The 18,923-nt window shown below is 43.6% G+C and overlaps 1 protein-coding gene across 9 annotated transcripts in view; it reads right to left on the bottom strand.

The window, feature by feature from the left end:
• The window catches only part of ATP2B2 (ATPase plasma membrane Ca2+ transporting 2), a 414,874-nt gene extending 400,414 nt beyond the window's left edge, over positions 1–14,460 (bottom strand). For 4 of the 9 annotated variants that reach the window (XM_071440030.1, XM_071440026.1, XM_071440025.1 and 1 more), the window contains exon 1: positions 14,307–14,460. The gene's annotated coding sequence lies outside the window, so the exon portion shown is untranslated. The remainder of the gene's footprint in view (positions 1–14,306) is intronic. The other 5 variants (XM_071440014.1, XM_071440024.1, XM_071440029.1 and 2 more) reach the window with 3 other exon arrangements.
• Between the last annotated feature and the right edge of the window lie 4,463 nt (positions 14,461–18,923).

The following is an 18,923-nucleotide window of genomic DNA, read 5'->3' as shown; positions in this document are numbered from 1 at the left end:
TACAACTTACAGGAAAACATCACATATGATGGAGATGATGCAGAGAAAATCTTGTGCCAGAAACAGAAAATTAATCAATTTAGTAATCTGTGTGTGTCATCAGGGCCAAATACTCATCTATAAAAAGCACCTCTTTGGTGCCTCATTGGCTCCAGAACTCCAGCACCATTCTCACTGAGTCTGATGTCTCCTAAGATCACATCTCCAGCCTGCCTTCCTATTTATAGCTGGACATGGCTTTCACAAATATTTATAGACAGGAAGTGCTTCACAGAACTTCCTTGTAATTCCTGCTTCAACACACACAAAAACTTATTTGCCCTCAGAAAGCCAAGCTATTATTGTGCATATTAATAAGCATCTTAGGAAGTATATATTTCATATAGGATGTATTTAAATATAAAAGTTGTGACCTTATTTATATGAATAGTTGAATGAGATCATTATAACCAATGTTATTTATATGAATAGTTATTTAAATATATGAATATTTTATATGAATAGTTATTCATAACAAATGTTATTTATATGAATATGTTATATGTTATTTATATGAATAGTTATTTAACAACAACAGTGTTGTGTTATTTCTATGAATCCAGCCAAGATTTCCATAGCTGGACTAATCTGTGAAGAACTTCAATTCCTACCAGCCCTGTTGTGCTAAAAGAGCATCTTGGATAACAAAACAGAAAAAAATAGATTAAAGGGAGAGAGGAAAAAAAAAACTTGAAAATACACTGAGTTTCTCAGACCAAAGCTATTTTGAGCACTGCCACTGCACCTTCAACATCTACAAAGCTGCTGGGTGAGGATGAGAAAAGTGAATACAAACAGCTGCCACCAATCCTAAACCCCAAAGCAGGAGCCCAGCACGGGCACACAGGAGCTGTGAGTGTGGCCAGAGGAAAGCTGCATTCCACATCCAGGAGGAATTGGAAATGAGCAAATAAATTGCTCTGAGCTGACAGATCCATGTTCCCTCCCTCAGAACCCTTTGCCTGCTGTTCCCATGCTCAGCCCTGTGTGTGCATTTCCAGGTTCCCTCTTAGGCTGTCTGGGACAGAAGGGAAGGATGGAGGGAGAACCCAGAGCCCCGGGTTTGGGGCAGGGGAGCACTCCCAAGCAAGCTCCAGCTCACCACTGCCTTGCAAGCTGATCACTGAACCCACCACTAATCTGCTGCACAATGCCTTTGATTTCAATTTCCCCAGGAGCTGGAGGAAGAGGAGGATGGATATCCAGGTGATGAAGCCCTACTTAGGTTAAAGTCAGCTGAAAGCTTTCTGCAGAAAAAATGCACAGAAGGCACTGCAAAGGAATTAATGACTGATCATGTTTCCCCAATGCTTTTTCCTTCATTAGATATTTTTGTTAACTAAATAAGCATGACCATTTTGTTCAACTTCGTTCACAATACTCCCTCACACATAAAAAATTCTGTCTCTGAAAAATTGGGGTTTTTTCCTTAAAAGGAACAGAAGGCAATTCCATTTCTTGGATAATTTTTCTTGATAAAAATTATGAACATTTCTGTATTGAAAATTAGTAATGGTACTTATATATAGCTTAAAATATTTTCCCTTCTCCTGGAGGCAAGACTTGAAGGCCTCTGGCACCACCATTGACCAAATAATGAAAGAATTTATTTGCCATAAAGCTTTAACAAAACAGCTCCAGAACATTTAATTAAAAACACTGCAGTCCTTTTCAGCAAAGAGGAAGCCTGACAGAGAATTCTACTTTGCAGAACTCCTTTGCTTCATTGCATGCACATTTCAACATCAGACCATCAAATATTCCATCAGTTTATTTCCATTCTAATCTGTCATTTCCCTGGCAATCTCCTACTGGAAGTTACTCTCTCTGCATATTTCATCAAGATCAGCTCATTAGTTTCTTGTCCACCAACCTGCTTAATTACATCCCGTATTGAAACTGCATTAATTTTAACAGAAGTTATGTGTCATTCTACAGCCTGATTTGGGTGTTTTGATCCCCTTTCTAACAGACATTTTGATCCTTGGTACAGAAAGTGCCACTCACACAGTTTGAAGCTCACAGAGATAAAGCCCATTTTGTGTAACTCCAAGTGCCCAGGGCAGCCCATGGAGCCAGAGCCCATCCTGACACTGATGGGATTTGCACCAGCCCAAAACAGCCCTTCCTCAGTCTGCCCAAATCAAACAGAATGCAAAGCTACAAGGACTTTCACTCAAATATTTACAGAGGGGTGTTTTTAATTATAGAATTGAAAAATTTTCAACTATTACACTGGGGAGATTTACATGAGCTTATTATGACTTTATAGACTTGATCTGGTTTAAATTATGAAAGCCTTTTATAACTTCCTACATAAGGATCCAGATTAGAATTTCTTTAATCAGCTCAAACATATAACATTTGAATTAACCATTCTTCCAGTGTGCTTTTCCTGGTGGAGATTTAGAGCACCCCCACAAAACAGGTACACAGATTTGCTCAACAGAGAAAGAGTGAAGTAAACAAAGCCCCAGCACTGTGACTGACAATTAGCACCAGGAATGACTTGGGCTCTACAGACTTCTTTTTAAACAGCCACAATTCTTCAAAGAAAATTTTTGAAAGTGGTCTTCTAGATCCATTTGACAGATATGTGTGTTTGTGTATATATATATACACACATATATATCTAGATAAATATCTCCACTAAATCATCATGGTAACTCTATTTCATCCATACATCAGAACATTTTGTAGTCAAACCTTTGCTTTATCAGAAGTCCAAACGCTCATTAGTTCAACCAGATTTCCATTGGAAAGAAAATTTTTTAAGAATTATCCCAGCTGTGAGGATGAAAGATAACCAATATTCTGAAATGCATTTGGGGAATCTTGGGCTGATTAACTTGGAGTGATCTGAGATGTGAAAGCTGCACTGTCAGTCAGAGCAGGGACTCAGGGCAGGTTTCTCAAAAGCCAATCTGTATCTCGGAATCCCTGATGAGGGACTGACACACTGAAGTTTCCATCTCAGTGGAAATCTAAGTTTTACAACCTTCTTATTCCTACAAATGAAAAAAAAAAAGCCTGTTTCGCTGTAAATGTCCATGCTGTAAAAAAGCAGGATATATTGTATTTTCATTATTTTCGCCTGATTGAGATACAGTTTTTAATTCTCACTTTTTGATGGATCCAGCCAGCCACAACAACCACTGTGGAATTTATGTGGAGCCTTTCCAGAGATAAGATGACTAAAAATAGCTGTCAATAGTCAGGATCCCTGTAGAATAGTGGGCAATACTTTGAAAAACTGAAATGGTAAACTAGATTTCCTTATAAGAAAAGAGATGGTATTTTTTGAGAAATTAGGCCTTTGTTAGAGATCTTGTGCAGGTAACTCTAAAACTGAGATCCAGATGGTTTTTAGATGTACCTGAAGACTCCTTGAGAGTGTTAACTGGGATACCTGGGTGGAGAAGCCCATGCTCTGAACTCCTGAGTGCAGCTGCCTCTGGTGTCAGGAGGAAAACTCTCACTGCATCAGTTGTACAAAGAAAATGGAAATTCACTTCAGTGGATAATACAGGTCCTACTACCACAAAAGAGCAGTTATCATTAACTCTGATCTACTGGCAAACAACACAAGAACACAATTGTTGGAATATCAGAACACAATTGCTCTGCAACACTTGAATTCTCCAAGTTAATTGGTCAGTGCACAGTGTCAGAAATTCCCTATAAAACACTGACCCACAAAGGCTCCCAGCACACCAGGGGTCTGGAGGAAACCACTCTTTTCTGGGGTCAGAAATGTCCTATAAAAAGCCACCCTTCTCAGGGGTCTGTGTGTCCCCACCGCCCCTAATTCCACCCAGCACTCAGGCCTGATGTCCAATGCTTTATTCCAGCAGAACTCAAGTGCACATGTAAGTGCTTTGTTGAACAAGGAGGGATTTAGGCATGTGCTTAAGTACTTCACTGAGCTGGGACCAGGCTGCTATTTATAGCAAGCTTTTTGTTCCGGTTTTATTGTTCAACACTTAAAGCCATCCTATGGCTTTTCCTGCTGTATGCCCTCCCCTCACACAGCAAACCTTTTAGGGCTGCAATCTCCTTCCAGAAGTCACAGGTTTCAAATCAGAATGGATATAGTAAGCTCCCCCACAATTACATCATTTTTTCCATCATATTTACACAGAAATATGCAAAGAAAGAAAACAAAGTTAGGCTGAATGGTAGGAAAGTCATGAAGCCAAAAGTGGTATGGAATAACAGGATGAAAAATCCCATCCCACCCCAGCACTGAAGCACTCACAGAGGAGCCAAACACTGATGTGTGCACCCAGAAATGCTCATTCCAACCTCCCCAAGTGCCCTTTGCTGTGCAATCCTCTGTTCCATGGAGAAATTCAGGCAGAGTCAGGTCTGAGGCACGATTTTATTGAGAAGCCATCGGTGCTGAGCAGCCCGTGCTGCTGCAGAGGCAGACTGTGAGCAGCCACCGAGTGAAAATACTGAAATACTTCCCAATGACTCCAGTGCAACACCAGCACCTCTGTGCTTTCACTTGGGAAAATAAATCTCTCCACTGCAGAGGCATCTGGACCTATCAGCTCATCCTTCAGTGTTAATGAACGTGTTTACACCAATCCCCGTTTTGATTAATTAATGTCTTTTCACAGATATTGGTATAATAACAAAAAATTCACATCTCCTCAGAAATCTCACAATATTCCATCTGCTTTTTAAAAAACACTATATATAGTGTTTATATATATATATATCATTTTGTGTGTATATATATATACACATATATTATTTTGTGTATATATACATATATTATTGTTGCTGTTTTACAGCTCTTATGTTCCCCATAAAGACGCACACGGGTTCTGTGCATTTGCACACAGATCAGCCAAAGCTGCGCTCCCGGGATCCCTGCAAACCCGGCTTTTGGAAAGCGGAGGGGTCAGCCCGCAGCCCTCGGGGAGAGGGAACGGAAGCGAACGGAAGGTGAGGGATGGAAATGGATTACAGGGAAAGGATCCGTGCCGACTGCGTGGAGAACGGAGGGACAGAGGAGAGGCAGACGGGGAGAAGGAGCGGTGCGAGCCAGCGGCGGCTGTGCCGGGGAGGGGCTGCGGGAATGGGATGGGGGAATGCGGGGAGATGGGATGGGATGGGGGAATGAAGGGATGGGATGGGGGAATGCGGGGAGATGGGATAGGGGAATGAAGGGGTGGGATGGGGGAATGCGGAGAGATGGGATGGGGGAATGTGGGAAAGTGGGATGGGATGGGGGAATGAAGAGATGGGATGAGGGAATGCAGGCTGAGGGGATGATATGGGGGCTGCAAGGATGGGATGAGGCTGCAGGGATGCAAGGATGGGATGGGTAGAGATGGATGCAGGAAGAGGAGGGGGTCTCTGCAGGGAGGGCAGGGATTACGGGGCCATGCCATGCAGAACCCATGCTGCACAGCCAGAACAGCCACTTCCCCACTTCCCAAGGAAATCCACTGCCAAGCTCTGCCTGTGGAAATCTTCCACCAAGAAACTCGCTTTGCCTGATTCCTCCCAAGCTCAGGGGGACAGGATCTTACACATCCCTGAAAATACTGGCACGTGAATAGCACTAAAGAAGGCTCCAGCATCCATTTCTCCTGTGATTCCTGACTGTCAGTTCTGACTGCCAAGATGCATTGAAAGGGGCAAAATCATCCCTCAAAAGAACATTATTTCATCAGAGTGCCCAATAACCCAAAGCCACTAAAATCACAGAGAGAAGCTTTTCGCCATTTTCAGGAGGTACTGAGTCCAACTGCAATAACCTCCAGCTGAATTATTAATGGTAACTTGTAAGCCATTATCATGCAAAGATCTCTATTAGTCACCAATTTACAGTGTTATTTTCAAAAACATCCAACTTAGGGATGCACAAATCCCATTGACAAGCCAACAGGACTTTAAATTCCATTTGGCTTCCATTTCTCCTCTTTTTAAAAATCCTGCCCTTAATACATTAAACCTTCTTACTGCATTATCTATAACTTATTTGACAATCAGGCCATAAATGTTACTTGACAAGAACACAACCCTTGGTGCTAAGTCTACAGATTCTCTCCCTAAGGCTGGATGAAATTTTAGCTACAGGGAATTTGGTTCTAGGCAAGTTCTTCTACTTGAAATGCAAAGGTTCTCAGAAAGGTGCCCTCAAGAATAGCAGCAAAAAAAACCTGTATTTTCATGTACAGAAGAGACTTGGTTGGTTGTGTATGTGTAGAACACATTACACTTCACTTCTACATAAGTAAATGGCTTTAATGCTCTTATTGAATAACACTACAAATATCCTGCACATACAACCAGAGCTTTGTGCTTACAGCAGCATTTTCTATCCAAAATTCCCAGCAGCTTTACAAGTAGTGATTAATTAACCCTTGAAGCAGGCAGGTTATGTGCACTCTGTAACAGCTGAATGGTAAATCTGAAACAACAGCCCACAAGGACAAGCCAAGTGTCTGAAGGCACAAAGTGTCCCTGAACAAAGCAGGTAACACACACAATTTGTTCTCCCATCCCATGCCACAGCCCTCAAAAATCTGCATTTTTTTATTCTTTCCATGAGGAGGAAACCCAGGATATCACTGAGCTGGAGCCGTGCTAACAGGATAAAGGGATGAGCATGGAAGCACTGCTAAGGCTGCAGCTATATTTTATTCTGATTAACAGGGATCTTAAGGGCAGCAATACATTTCAAGTGAGCATCATCACAAGCCAAGAGAACTGACCGGTGACACATTGAAAGGAAGCACAAGAAAGAAGTGGAATTCAGGGCAGCAACTGCAGCAAACTCAGTCAAGTGATTTGTAACATCTCTTAAAGAGAGGATCGAGGAATTCAGGAAAACTGACAATTACCAATGAGAATTGTATAAAATAGTGCCAGAGATTATCTCAGTGCAGGGGGAATAGAGGAAACACTGGAAGAGGCTGTTACACCCAGAATCTTCAAAGGCTTTGACTAGCAGAAGAGATTGTACAAAAGGTGAAACAAGAACATGTAACAAAGAACAAGAATTAGAAGGGCACAAACTGCTCAGTTCTGATCCAGATGAGCCAACACACAAAAGGATCAACAACTAATGAGGAACATAAAAAGGCAATAGGAAAAGGATCTATAAATACAACAGAAGTAAGTGGGAGAAAAAGATAAGCAGAGGCTCTAGTATTTAATGGGAAAGGAGAGAAAATAACAGATGGCAAAGAGAAAGCTGAAGCATTCAGTACTTCCTTCATATTCTTTTATGTTTCCATCTAAAGGATAATGAAAAGCAAAAATGTTTCTAAAGTGATTTTCACAGAGAAGACAGGACCAGAGGCCTGAAGAAAAGAAAGAATAGGCTAAAAAGTATCAAAAGCAGCCAGACATACTCAGTCTGCTAGAGAATGATGAAGTTCACCACAGAGTAGCTAAGGAATTACCTAAAGCCATCCCCAAACATTAGTTATTATATTCAATCATGCACAGAGGGAGGTAGAGCTCCCAAAGGACAGAGGAGAGGCAAAACCAGTGAGCAGCTCCAAAAGGAGCAGCAAGGCTAAACTGAAGAAACTGCAAACCCAACCACCTCCCTTTCATACCACAGAGGACACTGGAACAAGTGAAATCACCACGTGGGTACCTCAAGGATTAGGTGCCTGAAAATCATCAGAATGTCAAAGTAATGACATTTCCTTTTTGATGTGGTAACAGGGCTACTACAGAAGGAAACCCCAGTACCAGAGTGGCTGCAGTAAGGCTTTCTCTAACTGGCCAACATGGTAATTTCATGGGGGGGAAGGACTGATAGAAAATTGCAGTTTAGTGGGTGCAGTTTCTTCAAAAAAAAATCAAAACCCACCCAAATTAAAAATGATTACTAAAACTCTCTGCCAGTGGAATTCATCTCACAACTCACTGCACATTTTAGAAAATGCCAGGAGAGAAAAATGTTTGTGAAGGAAACAGGTAGGGTTCATATCACCTCCAACCACAAGAAAACAAGATCAAAATTCAAACTAAAACTTAAAGTATTGAAGGACTTGTTGAAAAGTGAAGTGTAAGCAAAACAAGTGCAAATCTAGACATTAAGAAAAACACTAACTAGAGATCAGCTGAGTTCTGTTGGAAGGGTTCTAAAAGCCACAGTTGACTATAAGTAAAAACCAGTACAATGGTGTTTTTAAAAATGCCACATTTCATGCCAGGATGTCTAACAGGACTGCCACTCCCACAGTAACCTTTCCATTTTTCTCCACTGTCCAGAAATTTGCAGAACACGAGTAGGAAAAAAAAAAAAAATCACAAGAAAATTCACAGTAAATGCAACTCTGTCTTGTCATCCTATTTAGCTGGGGAGCAATAAATGTCAGCAGTGCCAAGGGGAAATATGAGGGGAGCAGTGCTGGGTGACACAAAAAGCAGTGTAACAGTGGATCTTTGCAGGGAACACACCCATTAACACCAACCTTCACAGCCCATAATGGCATTTCCCTGTTCCTACTGCTCTCCAATTCTTTAGCACTTGACACAGAACCACCAGGGCTGCTGTATATAACACATTAATTTTTCAGAGTATTTAACCTTTCTAGAGGAATCATTCTACATCTTCCAGATTGATTCTTGTGACATTTTCAAGCTCAACTAAAAAATGGGCCCAGTTCTTGTCAGGGCTTTTGGACACCTCCTGTAATTAAGAAAAACCCAATGATGTGGAATCGAACTTTTCCAGGTAGAATTTTAACATTTTATCTTCGTGTAGTTATTTTCTACTGTTTATAGGCTAAAACTCATGCCAGCCATCTATTTTTATTTCACATAAACTGACTTAAAGCTTGTAAAATACTTGACACATGAGAAAAATGCTGGTGAACACGCAGATTTCATAGACTAAAGCAAAGCATTAACACTGCATTTGAACCTAAGGCTACAAATTCAATGCAGCAAAGCAGTTGTAAATACACCTAATAATGCCACCAATTCATTTTAAATAATGAAATTGCTTCTCAAAATTTCTATTTTGCTTTTCCTGTAACTGTAGGCCAGCACCTAAAAATGCACATATCCTTTTCATCAGATGACAAAGAATGCAATTCTTAATTTTTCTGGTAATTACTTGAAGCTTCAGCAATTGCAAAGAAAACTGCTGATAGCATATCTTGATTATCATAAATCTCCTCATTCACACTTCTGCTTAAAAGTACTCTGAAATACCCATTGGGATACTTTCTAGGAACCCATCACCAACCTATTGGAAGTGTTCAGTATGGGTTACAGGGAACATTCCCTGAAAACACAATTCCTATTATTTCAATCCTCTTACACGGTATTAACCTCTTTAAATAATAACAACAGCACAAAAAAGCTTAAAATATGAACAAATTACCTGAGTCACAAAAAATGGAATGCTGGATCATCTAAAATATGGCCCTGTTTTGTCTGCTGTGCTGAATGCAATCACACCTCCCAGCATGGAAGATTTCCCATCAGTGGGAATAACTGCCCCTAATGAAGAATGGCTGTTCAATAAGCAGGACAGAACACACAGGATCAGCAAATGCTTTCAAGGTGACTTTTTCTGCACAGGAAAGCTATCCAGAGGCTTGGAATCTCCTGCTCATCGTGAGATAACAAAAGGAATGTGCTGGGCATTAGGCTCACTGCTAAAGCACCAGGAGAAATCCTGTTCTCCAGGAAACTCCTGAACCCTAAAGCATCCCATGAAGAGATGCAGCTGGAGTGGACAGCAGCTGCAGTGTCTTGGAGCAATCCTCATCCCTGATGGATGATTTTAGAGGAGGTATAATTTTCATAAGTTCAATACAAGCTATTTGAGCCTTTTTAATAAATAAATCAGGCTAAAGGCAATTCCCCAAACACTGTGGAATTAATGATTTATCAATCTTAGAAATAGAAACTCTGAACAGAGACAGCTGCATTATTCTGGCTTCACAACACACAAAAGGTTTTCAAAACTTGAAATGTGCATCCAAGGTCACTCTGCTGTGGAGTGTGAGGGGGAAATGTGATTCAGTCTTGCAGCTCCAAATCCCATCCCTTCAACAATTAACATCAATCCTTGATTAACCTGCAAGCCCCTGTGCCAGTTTCTGTGTTTACACAACCCCACAGCTCCATGCAGGCAGAAATACCTCAGAGCATCAATGAAATCAGGCAGGTCTGGCTCTGAAAACCCCCCTGCTGAGACTTTTTAAGGGCATTCCACCACCCAGGGAATAAACTCACTGTGCAAACAGAGGTTCCTGTATTATGGCAACTGGGCAACCCCACACACGGCCCCACTGCTGCTGCTCCCTCACGGGGGCTCAGCTCTGGCACCACAACCTTGCCTTCCCAAGCCTTTGGCAGCCTCAGAAGCTGAGCAGTTCTTGGGATGTGAATGGGACCAGGAGTGATGGAGGGACTGTAAAACCCAGCAGTGCAAGCCTTTGGGTCAGGGGACAGAAAGGCTGGAAGCAGATAAAGAAGCATCCACAGGAGAATTGCTCTGGAGGCACTGAGCTGAGCAGGCTCTTCAGAAATGCCTTTTCTGCACAACTAAAGGTGTTCAATGAACTCCCCAAAACACACTTCCTATTGCACTAATTAAAGATGCAGCAACCTCTGCCTCCTAGAAATATTTAAAGCTTTTTTGGTTTACATTCCAGTGTGTGGAGGGCGCCCCTGCAGCACACCAGTTGTTTTATTTAGATGTTACAAAATATTCAAGAATTCTGAGCATAACTTCCAAAATAGGTGAAAACACAGCCTTTTACATGATGACCCTTAGATACAAGCCCATGCTGCTGGATCTGGGGTCATCAGCAATATGGGAGCCACACATCCCTTAGGAAATGCTGTCTCAGACCACATAGATGTGAAAAACAGGTCACACCCATAAAATGGAAGTCTGAAATATTTCACTACTAAATAAGTCCATTTATGAAGATGAAACTTGTTTCAAAGTAGGCTTTGGCAATAAATAAGCCATTCTGATTTAACTGATAATTTTGTAGCATGACTATACTGAGACCAACCTGGATCTCAGTGACTGTGACACTCGTTGTTGTCACCTCTGTCATCCTGTTACACACAAATATTTCTTGTTCGTTCTCGATTTTCCTTTCTCAAATGTTTTATATTTTTATTTTCAGATAATTAAAACTATTTATCCTCTTGCGTTTGCCACTTCTATTCATAAAATTTTTATTTAACTTTTTACCAACTTTTTCTTTTCAAGGACAGCTTAAGCTCTGCTCTGAACTTTGCAAATTGCAACCATTTCCTGCACAGTGTACATTAAATGTAAAGCTATTTGGAAACAGAATTCTTATGCCTGACACACACATTCCAAGGAGAAGCATCACCAGAAGTTTGAACTTTGTTCAGATGTTTGTTTTAAAAGATTTCAGCAGCCACACAATTTTGTTTAAATGTAAACATTCACTCTGTTCCCAATTATCTCCTTCACTATCATCTCCCATCAGACTGCCACTAAAACAATCACTTATCTCTTGTACAATTACTCTGCTATTTCCTCTGGTCATCGCAGATTGCTTTTCCCCAGCTGCAGTCCTGAACCTATCCTTAAGTTACAATCCAAGTTTTAGAGGGTTTTGAGTATCAGAATTTCCTTTTCAACCTCACATGCCCCCCTTTAAACTGCCTACAATAACCAGAATACACAGGCTTTGTTGATGCAGATAAACTCCAAGCACTTAGGGGATTTTATCAATATTCAGACAAACAGTCCAACTCCCCAGTCACATCACCGAAGTTTCTGTGGTAAATGACCTGAGGTGCTTTATTCTTGGATAACCAAGGATAAGGAGCCAGACAAATGCACCAGGTTTGACTCAGGCAGCTCCAAAAAGGCAGCAAACACTGTCAGAGGTACCTGGTACGTGACTTTGGGCACAGTGGAGACTCACAGCCCTCTGAAACAGTGACAAAGGCCAGGAGAGGAGCCCTGAGGCAGCTGCAGTAACACCAAACACCTCTCAGGGGAAAGCAGACCAAACCCAACCCGCTGGCTGTGATAGTTCTCCATTCTGCCTCCTCCCTACCAAACCCACTGAGGTCACAGCACCACAGGACACCATATAAATATCCCCATTATCTCCCCACGGAGCTTGGCAAAAACAATACAAATGTACTTAGCACGATCAGGAAACAGGCAATTGAATGGTTAAAAGATATGGTTGGCACAATGTTGCAGCAGAGATGGTCACAATACACAGAGTATCCCCACACAAGTTCAGAAATCTCCAACCCATACACAGTAACAGCTCACCACTTGAGAAGGCTTCAGGGGTCTGCCCATCCCGAGGAACACCATTCCACTCCAGAAGGCTGCACATATCTGCCCTCCTCATTCTTAGCCCGGCCTTTTATCCCCTTGGGTTAATGCACTGCACCTGTGTGCCCCCTGTTCCCTTTGGTGATTGGTCAGCAGCCCTGGCTCGTTACCTTCAATGCTGCTCACCTGCTTCTCACAGCTGTAGCCTATTAGGGATGAGGATGGGTCACAGCCCCACTCCCAATCACCCCAAACCGTGTGCCTACAGGACAGAGAGACACGCCAAGCATTTGGATCACACTCAACAGCCTGGATAATCCAGAGGTTGTGGTCCTGGATGTACAGCATGTGGGCAAAGGACAGTGCTATTAATGGTATCAAATAGGAATTCAAGGTAACAGAATACCCTACATTCACTCCATTAAGTGTTAAAGTGACTATGTTAATATTGACACGAAACTGAACATTTAATCCATATTATTTTACTGTAGGAAGAGCTTGCAGCAATGCTCACTTTGAAAACAGAGCTTAACGTCAGACCATGAAGTCACTGCAGTGAATATTGAGCTGCTTTCTTAGCAAGATACCACAGACAAACCACTTCTTCTCCACAGAAAAGTCATGAAAATGCTGAATCCTGTTTGAGTCAGCACATGAAAATTAGTCCCATGTAGGTGAGGGGACAGGCTCAGAAACAAAGTGCTGCTGAGAACATGACAGTGTGTGTGCAGAGCCACTCAAAGAGCTGCTTACGTAACCAGGGCTCGCAGTATCGACCAGCCACACACAGAATTCCTTAAAAGATTCCCTTCTACTCTTTGGGAGTTGAGTTACAGCACTATCAACTTTCACACTGGTTAAAAACTTACATTTTAGCTTATTTTGGGAGCAGTTAAGCCCTACTCTACATTGCTTTCAGCTTGCCTATCTTCCCAGCACCTTATCTTGGTACCCATGCTTCTCAAATAGCACTTTACTACAAAATACGCTTTAATTAAAAAGAAAGTAAAGAAAGTATTAGCACAGAATCGGGTTGGTGTAACGTGATAAAACTGCACAGTAAGATGGAAAAAAAAAAAAAAAACCCACAAGCAAAAAGAATCAGCAAGAAATACACAGAAAGAAATAAACTTTTGGACAGTTTAATTCAGCAAACGAGAGGTTTTCTCCCCCTACAATACAGGAGGCCTTTCAAAGATACAGAACGGAAGACAGTGCCCCTCCTTTCACGTTTCTAGTACAGTCTCCAAAGCAAGATTGCAGCAGAAGAGCCCATTCTGGTCGGTGACGGTAGGAAAGCACATCTTGACGACATCCATGCCCAGGTGGAGGCGGCCGGGGCTACAGCGGCCACCCCAGCCGGCATCCCGGGCACCTGGGCGGGCAAAGTTCCCTCCCGCCGCCTTCTCCTCGGGCTTCCAGCCGCTCCAAACGCTCCGCTGGAGTACTGCGAGCCTTTGGAAACTACTGCTTGTAAAACATTTAAATCCCCCCGTGGAAAAGAAGAAGAAAAAAACCCGAAAAGCCCCAGCGCGGCCGCAGCGGCACCGCAGGAGCTGGGCGCTCCCGGGAGGGCTTCTCCTTCCATCACCCCGCCGGGGGAGCGGGGCTGCGGGCAAACACCTCCTGCTGACTCTCTCCAATTCATATTTCTATGGGCAGCGGCGGGGGCTCCGCCGCCGCCTCCCAGCCCCCGGCCGGGGCAGAGCGCGGCCACCGCCGCCTCCCGACCCGTTCCCGTCCCTGAGAGCCCTCCGGGCTCGGGCAGGACTGAGAGCAGAGGCTTCCCGCAGCCGCTGCCCGATCCGCCCGCCCCGCGGAGCCGCCTCCATCCCCGCCCGAGCGCATCCTCCGGCCGCATCCCGGTACCCCGGCCCCGGCTGTGCCGGGATGGGCTCGGCCCCGGCCCCGCTCCCGCCCCCGCCGCCCCCCTCAAGGTCACCGCGGCTCGGGGCAGCCCCGGGGGCGCCGCTGCCGCTCCTACCTGAGCCGGCGAGCGGAGCGGAGCCGCCGGGAGCGCGGAGCCGGCGCTGTCCCCTCACCGGCGGCAGCGCCCGGGGACTCGGGCCGCGCACGGCGCCTCCTCCTGCGCCGGGGCCGCTGCGCTGCGCCGGGAGGCGGCGGCTCCGTCACACTTAGCGGGGAAGCCCCGGGGGGGCGGGCAGCGCCTCTCTCTCCCCACCCCGCGAGGTGCCGGAGCCGAGCCGAGCCTCCCCCGGCGGGGCTGGGGCTCCCCTCAGCGGGGAGAGGCTGCGCCGCGCCCCGCTCCGCTCCGCAGGGCTCCCTCAGGGCTCCCTCAGGGCTCCCTCAGGGCTCCCTCAGGGCTCCGCAGGTGCGCGGCCGCTGCGCGGGCTCGGGGGATGCGCGGAGGCTCCGCGCAGGTGAGCGCGGCTCTGGGGCGCCTCGCGTCTGTTCAGCACCGAACGTTTGACACCAGCACCTTCCTTTGGCTTTTATTTTTCCTCAACGCGCGGCGCTTTTCTGACAGAATTCTGCAAAAGTCTCAAGGGGAAAGCCTGGCGAGGATTCTGAGAGCTGGAGAGTGCTGCCCTGGGACACAGCACCCGAGGAAGTACAAAAAATGGAATTATGATGTACGGGTGATGTGCATAACACAGACTGAGCATCAGCACTCCAGATTTAGAAAATTAGTAATAAAACCCCACCCCGTGGGGTTAGATTTGAAGATATTTGAAGACTTAGATTTGAAGATAGTACTTCTGTTTGCAAAGAGGATGGCATCTTTGAAATGCTGCCAGAGTAGTTAATGCCGGGTATTTAACCAACACGTTCTGTTTTTGCACATGGGCTTAAGTTAGATTTCATAACAGTTCTCTTGTGCCACGTAATCTTTTCACCTTGAGAGTTAAAACCAGTTACCAAACGTCCCCAAAGAGGGGATTTTGATGAGCAGAAAAGTGTATTTGGTAGGTGGGGTGGGGGTTGTGTGGTGTGAGGGATGCACACACATCCCATAACACCTGCAGGCTGCTACCGTGAACAACACCAGCATTTTACTTGGAAAACTGGAAGTATTCCACTACTTTCTATTGGTGAATAGCAGCGCTGCCCAGCCCTGGTTGTTTGACAGATGATACACTGTTAATTATATTCTGATTACTATCTTGGCTTCTTCCTTAACACTATTTAAATTCCAGTTTTAACCTTATCTCAGCAAGGACTAAAGGAAAAAGTAGGACAGGCAACATGAAAGTACAAATCCCTCCACATCTTTTAAAACTCTTTCTAACTTATTGAAAGCCAGGAGAAGATGTTACAGTATATTTGTAGAGCTTTCAGACAAGCTTGTTAACAAAATCCAGACTTGTAGGTCTCACCAAGTTCAGTTACCAGCTTTGGAAGAAAATCAGAAACCTGTAAGTATTCTGCAAATATCTAGATTGGTTTTCTCATCTGATCTTAAACCACATGCCTACTGTCAAGTGAGAGTGAACAAGGGAGGGTGCTTTTCCCTGGGTCATGAGGAAGATCAAACCAACTGAGAAAAACTAATCAAGAATAGCAGCAGTTTCTTGTTTTGACAATGCTTAGAAAGATGGCAGAGAAAGCCTGAATGAAAAGTTTACAAAAATAATCACGCAAACATTAGGTAAATGCAGTGCTATTTTCAGCCTATGCTTATTAATCATTTAAAGCAGATGATTGGAGTGCCATTTGAAAAGCATTAGATGTGCATCCTTACTAGCTGCCTGCAAATGCATTTCACTGGTAATTCTGTGCTGCACAAAAACACGACATCCCCCAGACTGTTTTCACAGAAATACAGGATTCCACACCCAGCTCCACCTGTTACATCCCCAGGCTCCCAGGGCAGAGCTCAGGGTTGAAATCTCCCACAGAAGGACAGTCTCCATCGTGTGATTCTCACATCAGAACATCCTCAGCAGGTCAGCTACTGCAGCTGGAATTAATAACACCACAGCAGCACAAACAAATGATTGCTTTCCTTGCTTCCTCTCCATCTTGAGATGTTTTTAGCCCTTACAACTGATTTTGTCAATCATGGTGAAATAGCAGAAGTGTCTGGCTGTTTATCACTTCTGATAAGCAATGAATGACAGATTTCTTCATTTTCAGATCTCCTGCCTATGAAAATCTCTCCCCATGCAGACAGTGAAGAGAATTTTGTACATTTCTGCCAGCTTTAGAAGCTGTCCCCATGTGTTTGTAGAGTACCTGACAGGGGTCTCAGCACATCTTTTCTGTTACTACAGCTTTTCTAGGAACTCAACCTCTTGCATACAGCTTTTAAAAACACTTAAAGTGTGATGTTAACAGTAACAACATCAACTAATGACTAAATGTAACACTTCTTATTATATTTTAGAGATTAGGACTGTTTGTGTTGTGTTTTTCCCTAAATTCCTTGCACCTCCTCTCACCTAAGGTGATGCTTAGAGATTCCTTAAAATTCTTCTCGTTTTCCTGGTTAAGTGGGGAATGTGTGCATAGTGGGGGTCACCTCCTTCACCAAAGAATGCAAAGGAGCAGAGATCATGCAATCACTAAACCCTGGCACTATGCTTGCCTCAAGTTTGAATAACCTAACAGTGACTTTTCCTTCTCAGACAGTTCTTCTCAGGCTTTAGCTTCACATCATTTTCACAACCTGGAGCTTAATTTCCACACCAACAAAACAGGAGAGGATTTTTCAAGGAAATTTCAGAAAGGAAGTGACAATGGATGCCAGTTCAGCAGCTTGGATTTTGGCTGTATTATGTTAGATTGGAGAAATTATTGGTATTTCAGCCTCCTTTGGGAAATTTCTACAACTAGATGTGTGTGTGAAAGGACACAACTGTGATGTCTGGACACCACATATAAACAGAACATCTTCCATCCCATGAGCCCTCCTGCACTCACAGTTTATCTTTGAACTGCTGCTGGTGCCAAGAGGCAGCACTGAGAATGAAAGGGAAGAACACTGAATCTGCCCAAACCAGCAGTTTGTGCATCAAGAGAGCAAAGGGCAGCCCTAAAAGCTGTGCTCATCCTTCAGGCACAGAGGTGCAGCCTCCAGGAGGGGTGACCCAGCCCCGAGTGAAACACGAGCAGCAGGGAGGACATTTGGGGTGCCCACACTGCACTCCCAGCTACCAAACTGGGCCTTTTCCAACACATTGAGACATTGGGACATTTCACTGGGGCTTTTCCAACAAACTGGGACATTTCATTGGCAGAATGTTCAAACCCAGCCATGGCTTCTATTGAGGAAAAACTCCCATGGTATCAAATGCCACCAAAGTGTGGCACGAGTCCAGCATCTGATAGAGTAGAAAATGTATCCCTGTGAATCTCCAGTGAGATCTCCTGCAGTAATTTCACACCCTCACACCAGCCTGCCAGTGAAAAGCCAAGCAGCCCTGAATATCTGCTGGCCTGAAGAGCAAAAGTAATGCCAGCCAAAGGCTGTGGCAGGAAAACACTCTGTGATACTGCCATGATGTCTTGTAGCAACCAGCATGAGGAAACTGATTTTTACATTTAATGTTTCAACAGGAGAAGAGAACAAAAACCTGCTCTCTGCTTTGTTTGGAAAAAATACAGGTTGACCAGAGGGATTATTAGGTATATTGGGATATTCTGGATCCATCCTTTTGCTGCTCTAATTCAGTATCAAAGCAAAAAGGGTCAAGTGCAAAGGGCACATTTTGTTTGCACTGACATGAAATGACCTTGCTGTGGCCCAGCTCCAGCCCCACAAAAAGCAGAGGCAATTCCACTTGCACCTGATGCTCAGCAATTCCTCAGGTCAGGCACAGAGTTCCCAGGCTGCTGCTACTGCTGACCCTGGCCAGAAATAAAACTGGCTAAAAGTCACCAATGGATTTCTCTATCAATGCTAACAAATATCAAAACAAATCTGGTTCTTCCCTGGCAGAAGCAGTTCTCAAGCTGTAATTTGTTAAACATGACATTAAACCAAAAGCAGGAACAGCAAAAAAGGCCATTTTCTCCCACAATTAGAACTCAATGGATGGAGGTGTCCACAACACCTTTATTCTAAAAAAAACCTTTAAAATTAAATTTAAAACCTCCCACATTTAGAACTCAATGGATGGAGGTGTTCACAGCTCCTTTATTCTAAAAAAAAAAAATTAAAAATTAAATTAAAAACCCTGACCAGTCAACCTGAAGCCACCACAACAAAAGAATCAGAAGAATATGGTGAATAGTGACAACATGATATTATAATTATATATTTTCTGAGAGGGCCACAAGTTATTTTTGCCAGATGCATAATCTGACTTGTTTTGTCATAATCTGCTAATTATGTGTATATAAAAGGGGGCAGGATAACTTTTTTGACCCCTGCACTCCTTAGCAGTCACACAGTTCTTTTATATACACAGGGTAAATTGTGCAAAAGAGCTTTTTGCAATATCCAAACCTTTTTGCCACACACCTGGACAATCCTCTTAAGTGATGCAGCAAGACTGCTGTAAAAATCCCAAATTTTATATACCACCCATCCCACAGATTATTATGAGAAATCAGCTGGCAAAAGTAAAAGCTTTAGTAAGGATGACATTGCTTTGAGAACAACTTAGATATTTTGTTTTATTTATTTATTAGCATT

This window comes from Agelaius tricolor, unplaced genomic scaffold (genome assembly GCF_023055355.1).
Source record: "Agelaius tricolor isolate 1412-34295 unplaced genomic scaffold, bAgeTri1.0.p SCAF_14, whole genome shotgun sequence".
Taxonomy (NCBI): Eukaryota; Metazoa; Chordata; class Aves; order Passeriformes; family Icteridae; genus Agelaius; species Agelaius tricolor.
Note: the sequence above shows the minus strand (reverse complement) of the source record. Positions and strands in the feature narration are given on the sequence as shown.